Source organism: Stegostoma tigrinum, chromosome 11 (genome assembly GCF_030684315.1).
Source record: "Stegostoma tigrinum isolate sSteTig4 chromosome 11, sSteTig4.hap1, whole genome shotgun sequence".
NCBI lineage: Eukaryota > Metazoa > Chordata > Chondrichthyes > Orectolobiformes > Stegostomatidae > Stegostoma > Stegostoma tigrinum.
This window is the reverse complement of record NC_081364.1, coordinates 70,965,478-70,980,647: the sequence shown is the minus strand read 5'-3', so window position 1 is coordinate 70,980,647 and position 15,170 is coordinate 70,965,478. Positions and strand designations below refer to the sequence as shown.

At 43.8% G+C, this 15,170-nt stretch overlaps 1 long non-coding RNA gene across 1 annotated transcript in view; it reads right to left on the bottom strand.

Moving 5' to 3' along the window:
- Positions 1-6,017, bottom strand: part of LOC132210219 (uncharacterized) — a 91,521-nt gene extending 85,504 nt beyond the window's left edge. The window contains exon 1 of the long non-coding RNA XR_009446449.1: positions 5,764-6,017. This is a non-coding gene — a long non-coding RNA (uncharacterized LOC132210219). The remainder of the gene's footprint in view (positions 1-5,763) is intronic.
- Positions 6,018-15,170: the final 9,153 nt, after the last annotated feature.

The following is a 15,170-nucleotide window of genomic DNA, read 5'->3' as shown; positions in this document are numbered from 1 at the left end:
TCTGGAATACTCTTCCTGCACCTAGCCCATCCAGGCGCATTAGAATTTTATGTTTCTATGCCATCCCCCCTCATTCTACTAAATTCCAATGAGTAGACACCCAGTCGATCCGGTCTCTAACCCAGCTGATCCAGTCTTTCCTTAGATCACAGATTGTAGAATCCCTACATTTGGGATGGGTCATTCAGCCCATCAAGTCCACACTGACCCTTTGACGAGGGACCCAGTCCACCCTATCCCTGTAACCCCACAACTACCATGGTTAACCGATTGAGCCTGCACATCCCCACACGCTATCAGTAATTTTGCATGGCCGCCTCACACGAGATTTACTGGGTGGGTGGAAGCATTCCCCTGCAAATTCTGAAAAAGGGACACATTTACAGGGAAATTAATTAAACAGTATGTGTGCTGTTAGGTACTGAATGGAGGTTCCATCTCCCGTACCAGCCCCAAAGTTCACGTCGAACAAATTAACCGAACACTGGAAACTGGTCTAAGACCCTGACAGAGACAAGGCAAGGATGGTTTAGAGTACACCCCACCATTCTAATGAAACTGAGGTTAACCCCAGCAAAGCCGCTGAGGTTGACCCCCTTTTGAATTTGAGACTAGACAGGCTATGCAGCTGCGGGAGGGTGTGGTAGGAGAACAACTGGAAATGTGTGATGGAAGTAATAGGGTGAAACAATTTGACAGAGAACTGGCAAAACAGCTGCATGAGCTGAGAGGGGAAGTTGGAGACGGACAGAGAATCAGAGATTGGGAAAGGGAGCATAGCAACATCCGAGCTGGCATTCCTCATCCAGGAGATCAGGTCCTGGTGAAAGTATTATCCCATCATGTGGCACTGTGACCACTAGGTCAGACCCTGCTAGGTGATTATTAGTGAGATATGCATTCTTGTAGATATTAAAAAGTGGGGGCCAAAGTGGAAGCAGTGGTCCCACGTGAAGTTATATAAAGTCCAAACACGATCATTCACCCTTATGGAAAGTTGTGTTGGGTTCCTGTTCTTTACAGGCTGGTGGCCACCGCCATCACCCGCTTTGGGAATTATTCATATTCAAACCTCACTGGCCTTTGTCCTAATCCCATAATTCAGGCTCGATTATGTGTAATACTTATTGGGGCCCATATTAATCAATTCACTTTCATTCTTATTTCAGTTTGGCTGCATGCCTGCCACAGCCAGTTTCACCCCTTCCCTTTCCATACTGCCATGAAGCCCATTTCTATCACTATCACTCCTAGGGTCATGTGCTGCACACAATTCACAATTTAACCTTCTCATTACATAGCCAGGAGTGGGGAAAAAAGATGGCTGTAAAAACGCAGTAATTAGGACTGCAGAAGGGCCACCCAGTGACCAACGGAAAAGTGGCAGAAACAGATTACAAAGTAGAGTGAAGATGCGGTTATGTCGCCTAGAAATTTGAAGAATATAAGCAAGTTTCTTTTAATGACTTGGTAAATTTGTGAAGAGATTGAATTCCACTCTCATCTGTGGAATTCTAATTGATGCTGTCTCACTAAGTAAAGAAAATTAGTGATGCAGAGTGTTTAGAGAACATTGTTGGCTGAAGGGCCTGTTCTGTGCTGTACTGTTCTATGTTCTATGAGAAGAGGCAGTAAAGATTTATCCATGAGTTAAATACTGATTCAAAACTCACTGGCTACATCTGAGTGTTGGGGTGTGTAACTGGAACTGCAATTCAGAGAGACTGTTTGTTTGTTTGATTTCTCAGGCCAAGCGAGAGAGCGGCTGTTCCCAATCTGTCAGCTGTCACAGAACTGTAGTAATATTAGAGTTTATTTTAAAGAACTTACAATAAGTAGTAGAAATTAATATCATTTCTAATCTTATGAATTCAGGTTAACAGCGAAAACAAAGCCCAACAAAATTTGGAAGAGCCCTCAGTGATAAGGGAGTATTGAGGTTATTCGTAATTAATGTGGTGCAGCTGGTAAATGTTTGGGAAGGCGTATAAAACTGTCAGGATTGAAATGTGATTTAACAACAGGGATTCTAAAAGCAAACAATAAAGGAATCAGGTAAACATCAACAGACTGTGGGAGCACCAAGTTCTGTAGAGCCATTAACCATGTGTTTACTGGACTTAGGCAAATGTGGCTAACAATTACATTATAACATTGCATGTCATTGCTGTAATGTGAAATGCATAAAAATGCTACACTTGGTTGGGGGGAGTGAGACAGCACCAGAAAATCTCCCACAATGAATTGCTAAGGAGCTCCGCATAAAGGCTGCCCGTGCTGCTGAACACAGAACACAAGACTCCTGTTTGATATTTCACACGTCAACAGTTGTGGAGTGTGTTTTTCTGACTGGAGGTCAGGGCTAGCGCTGTCCCACAAGGATCAGACCTGAGACCATACACACACGCACACGTAACTATGAGGTGATACATTCTGGGAGCCAATTGCAAGGGGAGCATAACCATATCCCTGAGTAGCACTGATATACAGATGGATCTTCAGGCCCAAGTCCATAGCTCTCCGAGAGTGGCAACACCTATGCATAAAGTGGTAAAGGAGGACTATGGAATGCTTGCTTTCTTCTGTCAGGGGGCTGAATATAAAGTTGTAATTCGGTCACCTTTGAAGTGATGTGTGCAGTTTCGATCACTACATTACAGGAAGGGCGTGGAGGCTTCGGAAAGGTTGCAGAAGAGGTTTACCAGGATTTTGCCTGGCTTGGACAAACTTGGATCGTTATCACTACACAGAGCGAGGGGCTGAGGGGCGACCTGAAAGGGAGTCAGTGGACACACAGCCTTTTTCCTCAGGTGAAAATGACAAATTCTAGGGGAAAATGGATTAAGGTTAGAGGGGGAAAGTTTAAAAGGGTTGTATGAGGCACATTTCTTGTACAAAAAGTGATAGGTGGCCACAATGTACTCTCTTGGGAGGTGATAGAAGCAGAAACGATCAATCACAACATTTAAGAGGCACTTGGGCAGACATATGAACAGGCAGGGAAGAGAGGGATATAGATCATGTACAGGCAGATTGTATTACTTCAGAGTGACATCTATATTAGAAGAGACGTGGTGGGCCGAAGGGCTTCTTCCGGTGCTGTACTGTCCTGTTTTCCAAGTGGCAGAAATAGTGCAGCCGCAGTTAATATTTTGAGTAAACATCTCTTCATTAGAACACAGTGAGTTTATGCATCTTGAGGGAAACAACGTGGAAGGGGAATATATATTTGAATGGCACAGATGCAAAGAGCAGGGAGCGGGGAGTTACTATGTATAAATCTTTATCGGAGAGAGAACGTAACCAAAATGCATTGAGGAGGCTGTATGGGATCTTGGGCTTCATTAATGAAACCCGCAATTTCATCAGAGTCCAACATGTGTTCGGCTATACGACCCAGCACTGTTAGTACGGATGTGTGACTGTTAGGATAAGAAAGAATGTCTCCGGTGGCTACCCCTCTGCCAGATATTCAGCTTTTGGAACTGTTGAAGGACGTGGTCTCTGAGGAAAATGGAATGGCCAGTTACTTTTTCGACACTTGGAATGATTCTTATGTTATGCAGAATTTCAGGAGATTTAATAGAATTATTTTTGTAGGGGACTCTCCTGTCAGAGGCTTAACAGGAAATTCTATAGCAGTGAGTGTAAATTTAGGATGGTTTGTTAATTGCCTTGTGCTCAGATTAATGACGTCTCTAAACATCTCAAACCTCTTGTGAAAGGTGAGATTGAGAGGCCAGAAATTATTCTACACATTGATAGCAATGACATTTTTAGGGAAAAGATTAAAAGCACTACAAAGTGAATTTGACCGGTTAGGTAAAATATTTAAAGAAAAGACTTGAGTCGTACTTTCTTGTTTACTCCCAATGCCAAACGAGGTAGGGAGAACAAGGTTAAAGGAGACAAATCGATGGTGAAGATCTCGTGTATTGTTCAGGGATTCAGGTTTTTGGACAATTGGAATGTCTTTTGGGGTAGAAAAGACATGTCCCAAAAGAATGGGTCTAATGTAAACTGGAAAGGGATCAATATCTCAGCAAGGAGCTTTGCTCATTCCATTAAAGGAGACTTTATACTGACAGAGATGGGGAGTGGGGGAATTATACGTAGCAGCATAAACAAAAGGATTGATGAGGAACTTTCTGAACGTAAGGAGAGCACAGCAATTACAAAAGAAAGGCGAGAGAATCAGAGTATGTAGTAACTCTGAAGAACTTTTCTTTTCAATGCAAGGAGTCTTAAAGTTAAAGTTGATGAACTCATAGCTATGACAGAAACTGGTCTGAGAGATGGCCAAAACCGGCAGCTCACTGTTCTGGGTTTTAGGTGATGTAGGAACAATAGAAAAGGGGTGTGTGTGTGCATAACGGCAGGAGCCAGAGAGTAATGGCAGAGGGTTGCTTTTCAGACTGGGGGCCTGTGACCAGCAGGGTTCCAGCAGGATCAATTCTGGATCCTCTTTTGTCATTTTATATAAGTGATTTGGATGAGAATATAGAAGGTAAGTTAGTAAGTTTATGGGTTACACCAAAATAGGGGCATTATAGACAGTGAAGAAGGTTATCTAAGATTACAAAGGGATCTTGATCAAATGGGCTCAAAAAAATGGCATTTGTATTCAGTCTGAATAAATGTGAGGTGTTGAATTTTGGTGTAACAAACAAGGGCAGGACTTATACAATTAATGGTAGGGCCATAGGTAGTGTTTGAGAACAGGGGAACTAGGGGTGCAGGTACATTTCTTTTTAAATGTTTGCATCACATATACCGACAGGATGGTTAAAAGGCATTTGGCATTCATTGCTCAGTCCTTGGAGTACAAAGAGTTGGGATGTTATCTTGAGGTTGTACAAGACATTGGTGAGGCCTTTTCTGGAATATTGTGTCCAGTTCAGGGTGCCCAATTATAGGAAGGATATTATCAAACTGTACATTGTTCTGAACAGACTTACCAGGATGTTGCCTGGCATAGAACAATTGAACTATAAAAGATAGGCTGGAACTTTCTTCATTGCAGTGTAGCAGGTTGAAAGGCAATCTGATAGAAGTTTATAAAATAATGAGAGCTATAGGTAGAGTTGATGGTAGTTGTCTTTAGATGGGGAATTTCAAAACTAGGGGACATACTTTTAAGGTGAGAGGAGAAACATTTTTAAAATGTCACAAGGCTTTGTTTTTTTACAGAGGGTGGTTTGTGTGTGGAATGAACCTCATAAGGGTGTTGTGGATGCAAGTATAATTACAACATTGAAAAAGCATTTAATTAGCTACATGAATGGGAAAAGTTTGAAGGGTCAGGAGCAGGCAGATGGAACTAGTTCAGTTTGGGATGATGTTCAGCTTGGACTGAAGGCTCTATGACTCTGGCTTTAAGAAATAATAGAGGTAACGAGGACTCATTCACGGAAAAGATGCTGAACCTTGATAAAGCTCTGGTGAGGTCACAGTCAATCATTGCATCCAATTCTGGTCAGAAAAGATACGAGGGCCCTTTAAATTGTGGAGTACAGATTTACTGTGGTAGTTCATTGAAAAGAAAACGCTTCCAACCCCCAGGTTCTCAGTACAAAGCAGTGACCATTCTGTCGTAAACACGCGGGGCTTTGGGGCCAATAAATATTCTGGCGGTAACCTGGGCCTCTCGCGGCCTGAAGCCTGCAGCCCTTTTCAGTTTACTGAAAACGCATGACCAAGAAGTTCTAATTCGGATCTACAGTTGTACACAAGCGGTGATAAAGTCTCCCAGACCACACTAACCTCACTGTTTCCCCAATCGCTTATTCTTTGTTCCTTTACCAGCTCCGACAAAACCGAAAATCACCAGCTTACGGCAGTCAGAATGACGCTGCGCCTGCGTGCAAACACCGGCCGGAACGTTGCTTTTCTGGGGAAGGGTCACCGGACACGAAACGTTAACTCTGATTTTTTTTTCTTTTTTCACAGATGCTGCCAGACCTGTTGACCTTTTCCAGCAACTTCTGTTTTTGTTCCTGATTTACAGCATTCCGCAGTTGTTTCATTTAGGATTGATCACGTGTCGCCGCACAGCCCCGCCCCTTGCTGTTTCCGATTGGTTGGAGGACCGACCTCTCCAGCACAGTCCTCCAGCCCTTCCCCCTCCTTTCTATTGGACCGAACCCACCGTCAATCACACGTGCGCTGTGCTTGGGGAGGAGAGAAGTGTGCTCCGTGTTTCCCGTTTTCCCTGCTGTAGCTCAGCTTCAGGAGTGAGGGTAACAAAGTGTGGAGCTGGATGAACACAGCAGGCCAAGCAGTATCTCAGGAGCACAAAAGCTGACGTTTCGGGCCTGGACCCTTCATCAGATAGGGGGATGGGGTGAGGGTTCTGGAATAAATAGGGAGAGAGGGGGAGGCGGACCGAAGATGGAGACAAAAGAAGATAGGTGGAGAGAGTATAGGTGGGAAGGTAGGGAGGGGATAGATCAGTCCAGGGAAGACGGGCAGGGCAAGGAGGCGGGATGAGGTTGGTAGGTAGGAGATGGAGGTGCAGCTTGGGGTGGGAGGAAGGGATGGGTGAGAGGAAGAACAGGCTAGGGAGGCGGGGACGAGCTGGGCTGGTTTTGGGGTTCAGTGGAGGGAGTGGATGAGCTGCGCTGATTTTGGGATGCAGTGGTCATATTCCGCTTTGGAACCCTGCATCCCAATATTATCAATGTGGACTGAACAAGCTTCAAAATCTTCCCTTCCTCCACTGCATCCCAAAACCAGCCCAGCTCGTCCCCGCCTCCCTAACCTGTTCTTCCTCTCATCTGTCCTCCTCCCATGTCAAGCCGCACCTCCATTTCCCATCGACTAACCTCATCCCGCCTCCTTGAACTGTTCATCCTCTCCAGACTGACCTCTCCCCTCCCCACCTACAGTCTCCTCTCCGCCTATATTCTCCTCTATCCATCTTTGGTCCGCCTCCCCCTCTCTCTTTATTTATTTCAGAACCCTTCCCCATCCCCCTCTGCGATGAGGGGTCGAGGCCCAAAACGTCAGCTTTTGTGCTCCTGAGATGCTGCTGGGCCTGCTGTGTTCATCCAGCCTCACATTTAATTATCTTGGATTCTCCAGCATCTGCAGTTCCCATTATCTCTGTTCAGGAGTGACGGTTCATTGTGAGGTAGGGAAGAAATGCGTCTCAGCTGCTCTCGTCCATGGTTCACAGCTCCGAGACTCGGAACATTGCAGTCAGTTAGAACAACGGGAATGCTGAAAACGGGCTGTCAAGATTAAGTTTCCAGTTTGAAAATGATTGTGGCCCTGATGGTCCGAGAATGTAAAGCCTTTGAGTGATAATCCTGTTCCCCTCAGTGTAAGCCAATAACAGCAACGATTTGCATTATTATGGAAAGTTTCAGATATTTATCAAACTAAAATGTTTCAAGCATTGAATAAAAAGGTTTATTTTACATTGTCCATCTTAAAGAAGTTTAAAGAGATTTAAGGAGGGAATTCCTGAGCTTGTAGTCTCCACAGCTGAAAATGGTGAATGTTGTGTTAGAATGGGGTTTCGGAAAATGTTTGTAGCAAGTGCACTTGGAGGAGTGCCAGGAACTCATTGGGCCTTAAGGCCAGAGGAGTTTAGAGAAACTGTAACAGACGCCACAGCTGTACAGGAGGTGTCTGCTGCCTGAAACAATGTGATGGATACTGTTCGGAGGACAGGTCAGTCAAACCGAAACTTTAGCCATGATTTCTCTCTGCAGATGTTGTCAGACCTGCTGAGGTTTTCCAGCAAATTCTGTTTTTGTGTTAATAACAGGTACTGTATCATGCCCTTACAAATTGTCACTGATTTCTGGCAAAGAGGTCTTGGTCTGATCGGTACTTACTGTCCATTCAGGTAGTGGACCCTCCTGGTGCCTGGAATGCATGTAAGTACAGGTTGGGTGAAGTAAATGATGCCTTTGGTTTGTTTGGATGCAGACATAGAGTTGTGCTGCATGGACACAGACCCTTCAATCAACCCATCCATGCCAATCAGATATCCTAAATTAAACTACCCCCATTTGGCCCACAACGAAACCCTTACTCCTTATGTACCCATTCAGATGCCTTTGAATGTACTTGCCTCAGCTTCTACCATGTCCCATGCTATCTCATTTCATACACGCAGGCCTTCTGCATGAAAAATTGCCCCATATGTACCTTTTATTTCTTTCCCCATCACCTTTAGTGTATACACTCTTGTTTTGTACTCCCTCACCCCATGGAAAAGACCTTGTTTATTTACCATATCCATACGCCTGATGATTTTATAGACCTCGATAAGGTCACCCCTCAGTCTTTGATGCCTCTCTGACAAACATACCCCACCAACCAGGCTATTCAGTCTCTCCCTATAGCTTAAACCTAGCCACTGTGGCAACATCATTGCAACTTTTTTTTCTCAACCCTTTCAATATCCTGCCTGTAGCAGGGAGAGCAAAAGTGCACACAGTATTCCAAAAGTGGACTAACCAATGTGCTGTGAAGCAACAACATGACCTCCCAAATCTTATACTCAAGGCAATGACTAATAAAAGCAAGTGTAGCAAACACCTTCCTCACTATACTGCCCTTAGGTTCATCTGAAGCAATTGTCTCAGGCAATTGGTCTTCAAAATTACGAACCTCATCTTTAATGTCCAGTATGGACCAGCCACTTGTTAGTTTAATCCTGTATCATCATTAATTTCAGTTTTACGAGTGTTCCATGATGCCATGCAAATTCAAGTGAGTCTCATTTTGTGATATCACACCACAGCCTTGTGCCAAACATCAACATGATTCAAAGTTTGAGTTTCAGCTTAATTTCAGTATGGCACCTTGGAATTTAAATTGCTTTTTGTAAAGTTAATTGTAATTCAGAATTCACAGAGAAAGTAAAAAGAATGTGAATAATATGATTGGTATCCAACAATCATAATTACTAAAAACTCACATTCCAATTTTCACGCTATTTTATCAAATGTATTATCAGGTATGAAGGTGCAACATGAATGTTGGAAATTTGTCAAATTCAGAGCCTGACTAAAGTCTGAGTCTTTAGAAAAAGTGTATGCAGTCTGAAAATTAGATGAGTTTCTGGCTCAACCTTCACATAAATTGAAGTTGCATCATTCGAATGGGCTGTATATCCCACAGTCACTAGTTTAGTGAAAGTTTTAGTCTCTGTTTGTTAGGTAATGTATGTTTGGTTGATGTGCTGCTGTGTAAATACATATACACACACATACATACACACAAGACTTTTTTAAGAATAAAGTATATTTTTGGAAAAGGAAAAGGTCTGCAGCAGAGTGGGGACATTGAGGTAACTGCTCCCCAAGGGAGGAGTGATGGAGGACACAGGGAACTCAGTTCTCTCTACAACCAAACCAACTGAGTGCAGTTTGGTTTCGGGAAGTGGTGTTGAATGATCCTAGAGAAGTTACTTCAGTGCATATTGGTCTTGGTCAAAACTATTGCTGTTTTCCACCAATGTTGAAGGGAGAGAATGTTGAAGGTTGTCATTGGAGTTTGAATCACATAATTGATGCAGCACACAAGGAAACCATTTGACCATACTATCTGCACTAGCCTTCAGAATGAGAATATCTCACCCAATACCATTCTCCTGCCTTCTGCCTCTAAACCTGTACATTGTTCATTTGCAGCTAATAGACTAATTCCCTTATTGAATCATTTGATTCATGGACAACGATTATGGTCTGCTTTGTGCAGGGTGGATTTGAGTTGCTTAGTATTTTTGAAGCTGCACTAATCCAGGCAAGTGGGGAGTATTCCATCACATTGCTGACACATGCCTTGTCGATGGTGGGCGGACTGTGAAGTCACTGTAAATTTCCTAGCCTCTGACCTATTGTAGTCACAAAGTTTATATGACTGTTTACGTTCAGTATGTGGCCAAAGAAAACTCCAAAATGTTTATCGTGCAGGATGCAATGATGAAAATTCCCTTGATTGTCATTGCAAGTTCCTTAGATTCATTCCCGTTGCAGATGACTATTGCCTGGCAGTTGCCTGTAATCATTCCAAGACTGGATCTTGTCAAAGTTTTGCTCTACATGGATATAGACCATTTCAGTGATTGAGGCAAACTGAATAGCCTGGAATATTGTACAATCGTCAGGGAATATCTCCATTTCTGACCATCTGAAATAGGCAAGCTCGTTGATAATGCAGCTGAAGGCGTGAGAGGCTGAAGACACCACCCTGAGGAATTCTTGCAGAGATGCCCTCGGGCTGAGATGATTGGACTCCAATAAGCACAATCATCCTCTTTTTTTGTTCAGGAGTACTCCAACCAATGTAATATTTTCACACTCATTCAAATTTTGGTCCTGGATACGACATTCCATCCAATGCTTCCTTTGTATCACAGGCAAACATTTCCCAGTTTGCTCCCAGTCTGACGACAATTGTATGCAGTGAGTTGAAATGAAAGTTTGAACCCAGTCCGACAGTCAGAGGACTTGAATGGTCTCTTCCCATTGTGAAAGCTCTGGTGCATCAGCAGGTTGACTCACTGTGACTCCTTCTCTGCAGTCAAAGCAGAGTTTCTGCTGTGACTATGTCAGTGAATTCCCAATTTCAGATGGGAACACGAATCTCTTTCCACATACCTTACGTTTCCATGGTTTCGCTGAGTCAACAGTACATTTGTGTTCTGATCGGCTGAATCCTTGTCCAAACGTAGAACATGTGTATAGCTTCTCTCCAAAGTGAACAGTGATATTTCCTTTAATGTTCAAAATCCAGGAATATTCAGGTTACCATGAATTGGTTGTCTGTCAGATTCTGGTCTGCTGTTTGGGTTGAGTTTCCCGAATGCACATCCAATCATGGATACCTTACAATTCAGAAAGAGGTCATTTGGCCAATCAAGTTTGCACCAACCCGTCGAGAGTCATCCGACCCAGAACTACCTCCTATCGCATTCACATAGCCCTACATTTCCCATGGTTAAACCACCGAACCTGTACACTCCTGGAATTAATATGCAATTTAGCATGGCCAATCCACTGACCTGCACATTTTTGATCTGTGGGAAGAACCCACGCAGACACGGGGTGAGTGTGACAACCCACACGGTCAGCCAAGTCAGGAATCGAAGCCGGGTACCTGGCCGTCTGAGGCAGCAAGGCAAAACATTGAAAAACCGTGCTGCCTCCCTCTAATATTGTCTGTAGCTTATTAATCTGAAATTTAATAAAAAAAAACAGAAAATAGAATGCAAGAGAACACACAAAAGCAAAGGGCAGGTTGTGAAATGGAGCTGAATGAAACTGGATATTTGTGGGGCTGGTCGTCGTGAAATTTGTCGTGAAAGCTGCTGGATTGTCATTCAAAACACAGCTCGTTCACTCCCATTGGTTGGAGGACCAGCCGCTCCCGCGCGGCCATACAGTCCCGCCTCTCCTTCACTCCCATTGGTTGGGCTAATTGATTGATAACCTTCTCTGCAGATCCAGCCACACGGTTTGCAATCGCTTTGAGCATGTGCTACCCACACAGGAAGCCAACTATTGTACTGCGAGCGGTTTCTGTGCCTTTTGGAATTGTGGGTTTTTCTGCCTCCATCAGCCAGTATGACGTGGTATTTCCATCTTAAGCTAGAAAATGGATTGATAGCATTACAGCATTATTCAGGTGAAGGTCTCTCTCCAACCAGAGGCATTTATGAAGCTGTTGGCCAATTATCAATAACAGAGCAAACGTTTTACTGGAACAGAAAAAGAAATTGCCAGGGAAATGCTGGAGGTGTGGCAGCATCAGAACAGAGAAAGAAGTTACAATTTCAAATTCAGTGGCTCTTTGTCAGAAATGAAATTGTTTCAGTTTATTACAGTAGCTGTTCTGCTCCAGCTCGTATTTTGGTCAGAGCTTGATTTTTGACCCAGAATTCCACACGAGTCAGGATGATGTTGATCTTCATTATCAGGATACCAACCCGCTTAGATATGTCACATTTTGAAAAGCATTGTCCATCCATACTCACCCTTTCTCTGGTCAACAGACTCGAAACGTTTACTCTGACTCTTCTTCACAGAGGCTGCCAAACCTGGTCAGCTTTTCCAGCAACTTGTTTTTGTTCCTGATTTATGGCATCTGCAGTTCTTTAGATTTTTGCGAAGGGTCACTGGACCTAAAATGTTAGCTCTGATTTCTTTTTCTTCTTCACAGATGCTGCCAGGCTTGCTGAACTAGTCCAGCAACTTTTCTTTTTGTTCCTGATTTACAGCATCCACAGTTCCTCCAGTTTTTAATAAAATTATTTTGCATTATATCTGTTCTCTATCTATCTTCTACCCTCCACACAGTTTCCATTTATGTTTACTGAGGATTTCCTATTAGTCGCAAGGATTGTGATCGAATCGGTGTGGTGGTTACATTCCAATGACATCGGAATCATCTCCCAACTGAGAAAGAGCTCGAAAATTAATCACAGTTTCTGAGGAGGCTAAAACTTACAGACAAATTAAATGATTTAGGCCATTTTTAGGATGAGAGAACTGGAAAACACTGCCGATGGTTTAAATCTGAAAGACTAATCGTGAATTTGAGTGACAATCAGCAAATCAGGACACAGTCTGATGCACCTCTCCCCCCACTCCAACAAGATCACCAGAGGAATGGGAAGGATTTTCTTTCATTAAACTGCGAGACAGGGACCACTGCAGGAGGTTGGAATCACTAGGAAGGGAGCAATGGGGAAAAAAGCACATGATTGGTTCAGAGAAAGAAGATCTCACAGTGAGGTATTGAGGTACTCACTCTGGACTATCCCACTCCTCGGCATGGCTGCATTAAGGATCTGGAAGCTGTGAGATGGAGGTTTGCTCTGAACTGGGCAGGAATTCGGGTGTGAGTGACAGGCCTGTGGGGATATTGAGCCTGGGATTTCGAATTGGTGAGCGTTTCTGAACTGTCTGGCCCTGTATTGGTCGGGTTGATGGATTTCAGTTGTCTGCAAGTGTTAGATTTATTTCATTCCCCCGTTTTCTTGCCGTTTCTCCCATTCCCACTTACAGGATGCAGACTTGGAGTCTCTAGCGAATGAGGGACTATGGCCTACCTCAGCGTTGATTTGGGTGTGCAGGAAGTATTTGTTGGCAATGGCAGATCCTCCTCCCCAGAATGTCTGGCAGGGTAGAATCGAATCACTCTCCAACAGCAGGGAACCACACAGCCCGCAAAGTTTGGGGTTAGTTTCTTTGGAGCAGAGAGAAGTGAGAGGGGACATAATTGAGATGTGTAAAAGTGATGAGGGACATAGACAGAAGAGGCAGCACGAATAGCTCCCCTTGTTGGAGGGATCAATGACTGGGGGCATGAACTGAAGTAAAGGACTGAAAGATTAGCAAAAATGGGAGACTTTTTTCACCGAAGTGCAATGGGAATCTGGAACTCATTGCCTGCAAGTGTGGTAGGTGCAGAAATCCTCAGTACACTTAAGAAGTATTCAGGTATATACTTGAAATGCCAAAGAATTGGCAGCGGGTCAGGCGCTGGAAAAGGGATTAGAGCAGTTAGTCTGTTTGGTGTTTTGACTGGGACAGACTCAATGGGTCAAAGGGTCTCTTTTGTGGCTCTGGATATGTGGACCATGAATCCAGCCACGTCTGTGGGAACAGAAACTGGGTGAATGTTCAGGCCAGTGAACAAGGGGTGGAGGGTGACAGTGAACAAAAGGAATGAGTGGGTGAAGAACAGTAATTATTGACTGACAAAAGGGTTCACGTTGCAAAATCAGAGGAGATGATGGTGCAGAAGTAAAGAGATAAAAGAAGTGTCCGGATGAAGGCCGTGACTAGGCGTTAGCAATCCCAAATGCAAAGTAAAGACAATCAGTGAGAAAACATAAAGAAAAGGACCAGATGAAAACCATTGGTGAGAAGATTTTCTTTTAACCCAGCGAATGGCGAGCATGTGAAATTCTTTGCAACAGGACGTGGCTGAGTCGAATACACTCACTGTTTTCCAGGAGGAGTTAGGTATAGTTCTGAAGGCCAAAGGAATCGAAGGATATGGGGTTCCTGACCTGGACGATCAGCCATAATTATAGTGGTGAGCAGAACAGGCATGAAGGGATGAGTGGTCTGTACTTGCTGCTATTTTTGAAGTTTCTATGACTACCACAGAAATGGAGAAGAGCGGCCAGAATAAGTAGGGGGGGGCGGGAGCAACAGCATAATGTATAACTCACTGGGAATGGAGAAATGGGAACAATACAGAGAATGAGTACAGAGCAGTTGTTGTTGTTCTGCACCAGAAATGCCCAGACTAAGTCTGCACACCAAGGTCCATCAAGTATCTACAGTCTGTGTTTACAGGGCCATGGGGATGGTGAGGGAGGGTCAATTTGGGATAAGAAACAGGGCAGAAGATTATCCAACACCTATTCCCCCCCCCCCCCACTCCTCCGTCCCACCTAACTGGTTACAGAGGCTCATCTTGGTCTGACCCACTCCTGAACAGGACTGGGTCAAGCTTCAGGAAGTCGCCAGCTGATAAATGGCTCAGTCAGCTGTGCGGGGTTGAAGTGGTTCCAGGAACAGGTTTTGAGCGATATAAGAGTAGGCATCTTCCCTGCTCCTCTTCCTCCTCCTCTCATGGCTCTCTTACTGGAGCTGTGTTGGTAAGCGTTTCTAAACTCTATTCTCCCTGCATCCTTCTAATGTACCTGTAGGTGGTCACTGTGAGTAATAGAATTTTAAACGGGTGATGTTTTATCACTGTTTCTTCTGCAGTTATTGTAACAAATCTTTAAAAATAAATGAACTGCTAACTCCATTTTGCTCCACTAGTTATTTTTTAATAAAACTCCATTCTTGAATGTGGACAAGGATAAGGAGCAAGAGACCAGGGAATATGGTCAATCCCCAGGAGTCTGTGAGCAGGTAAGAGCGGACCATGTAAACCACGAGCATCTCTATGCATTCTTTCTGAGAATTCTCACACCATAATGATGAACGAACACTGATAGGTGTATAAGTTACCCAACAAAATTGACATTTATGTAGCAATCTCAGTACAACGAAATGCTCTCTGGAATTTCACAGACATATGATATCGCAGGATTTGCCACCAAGAGACATAAAGCTGATGATCAAGAACTTTGTTACATGTATCAGCTTTTGAAGGGCAAGTTTGAAAAGGAGGGAGAGTTGGAG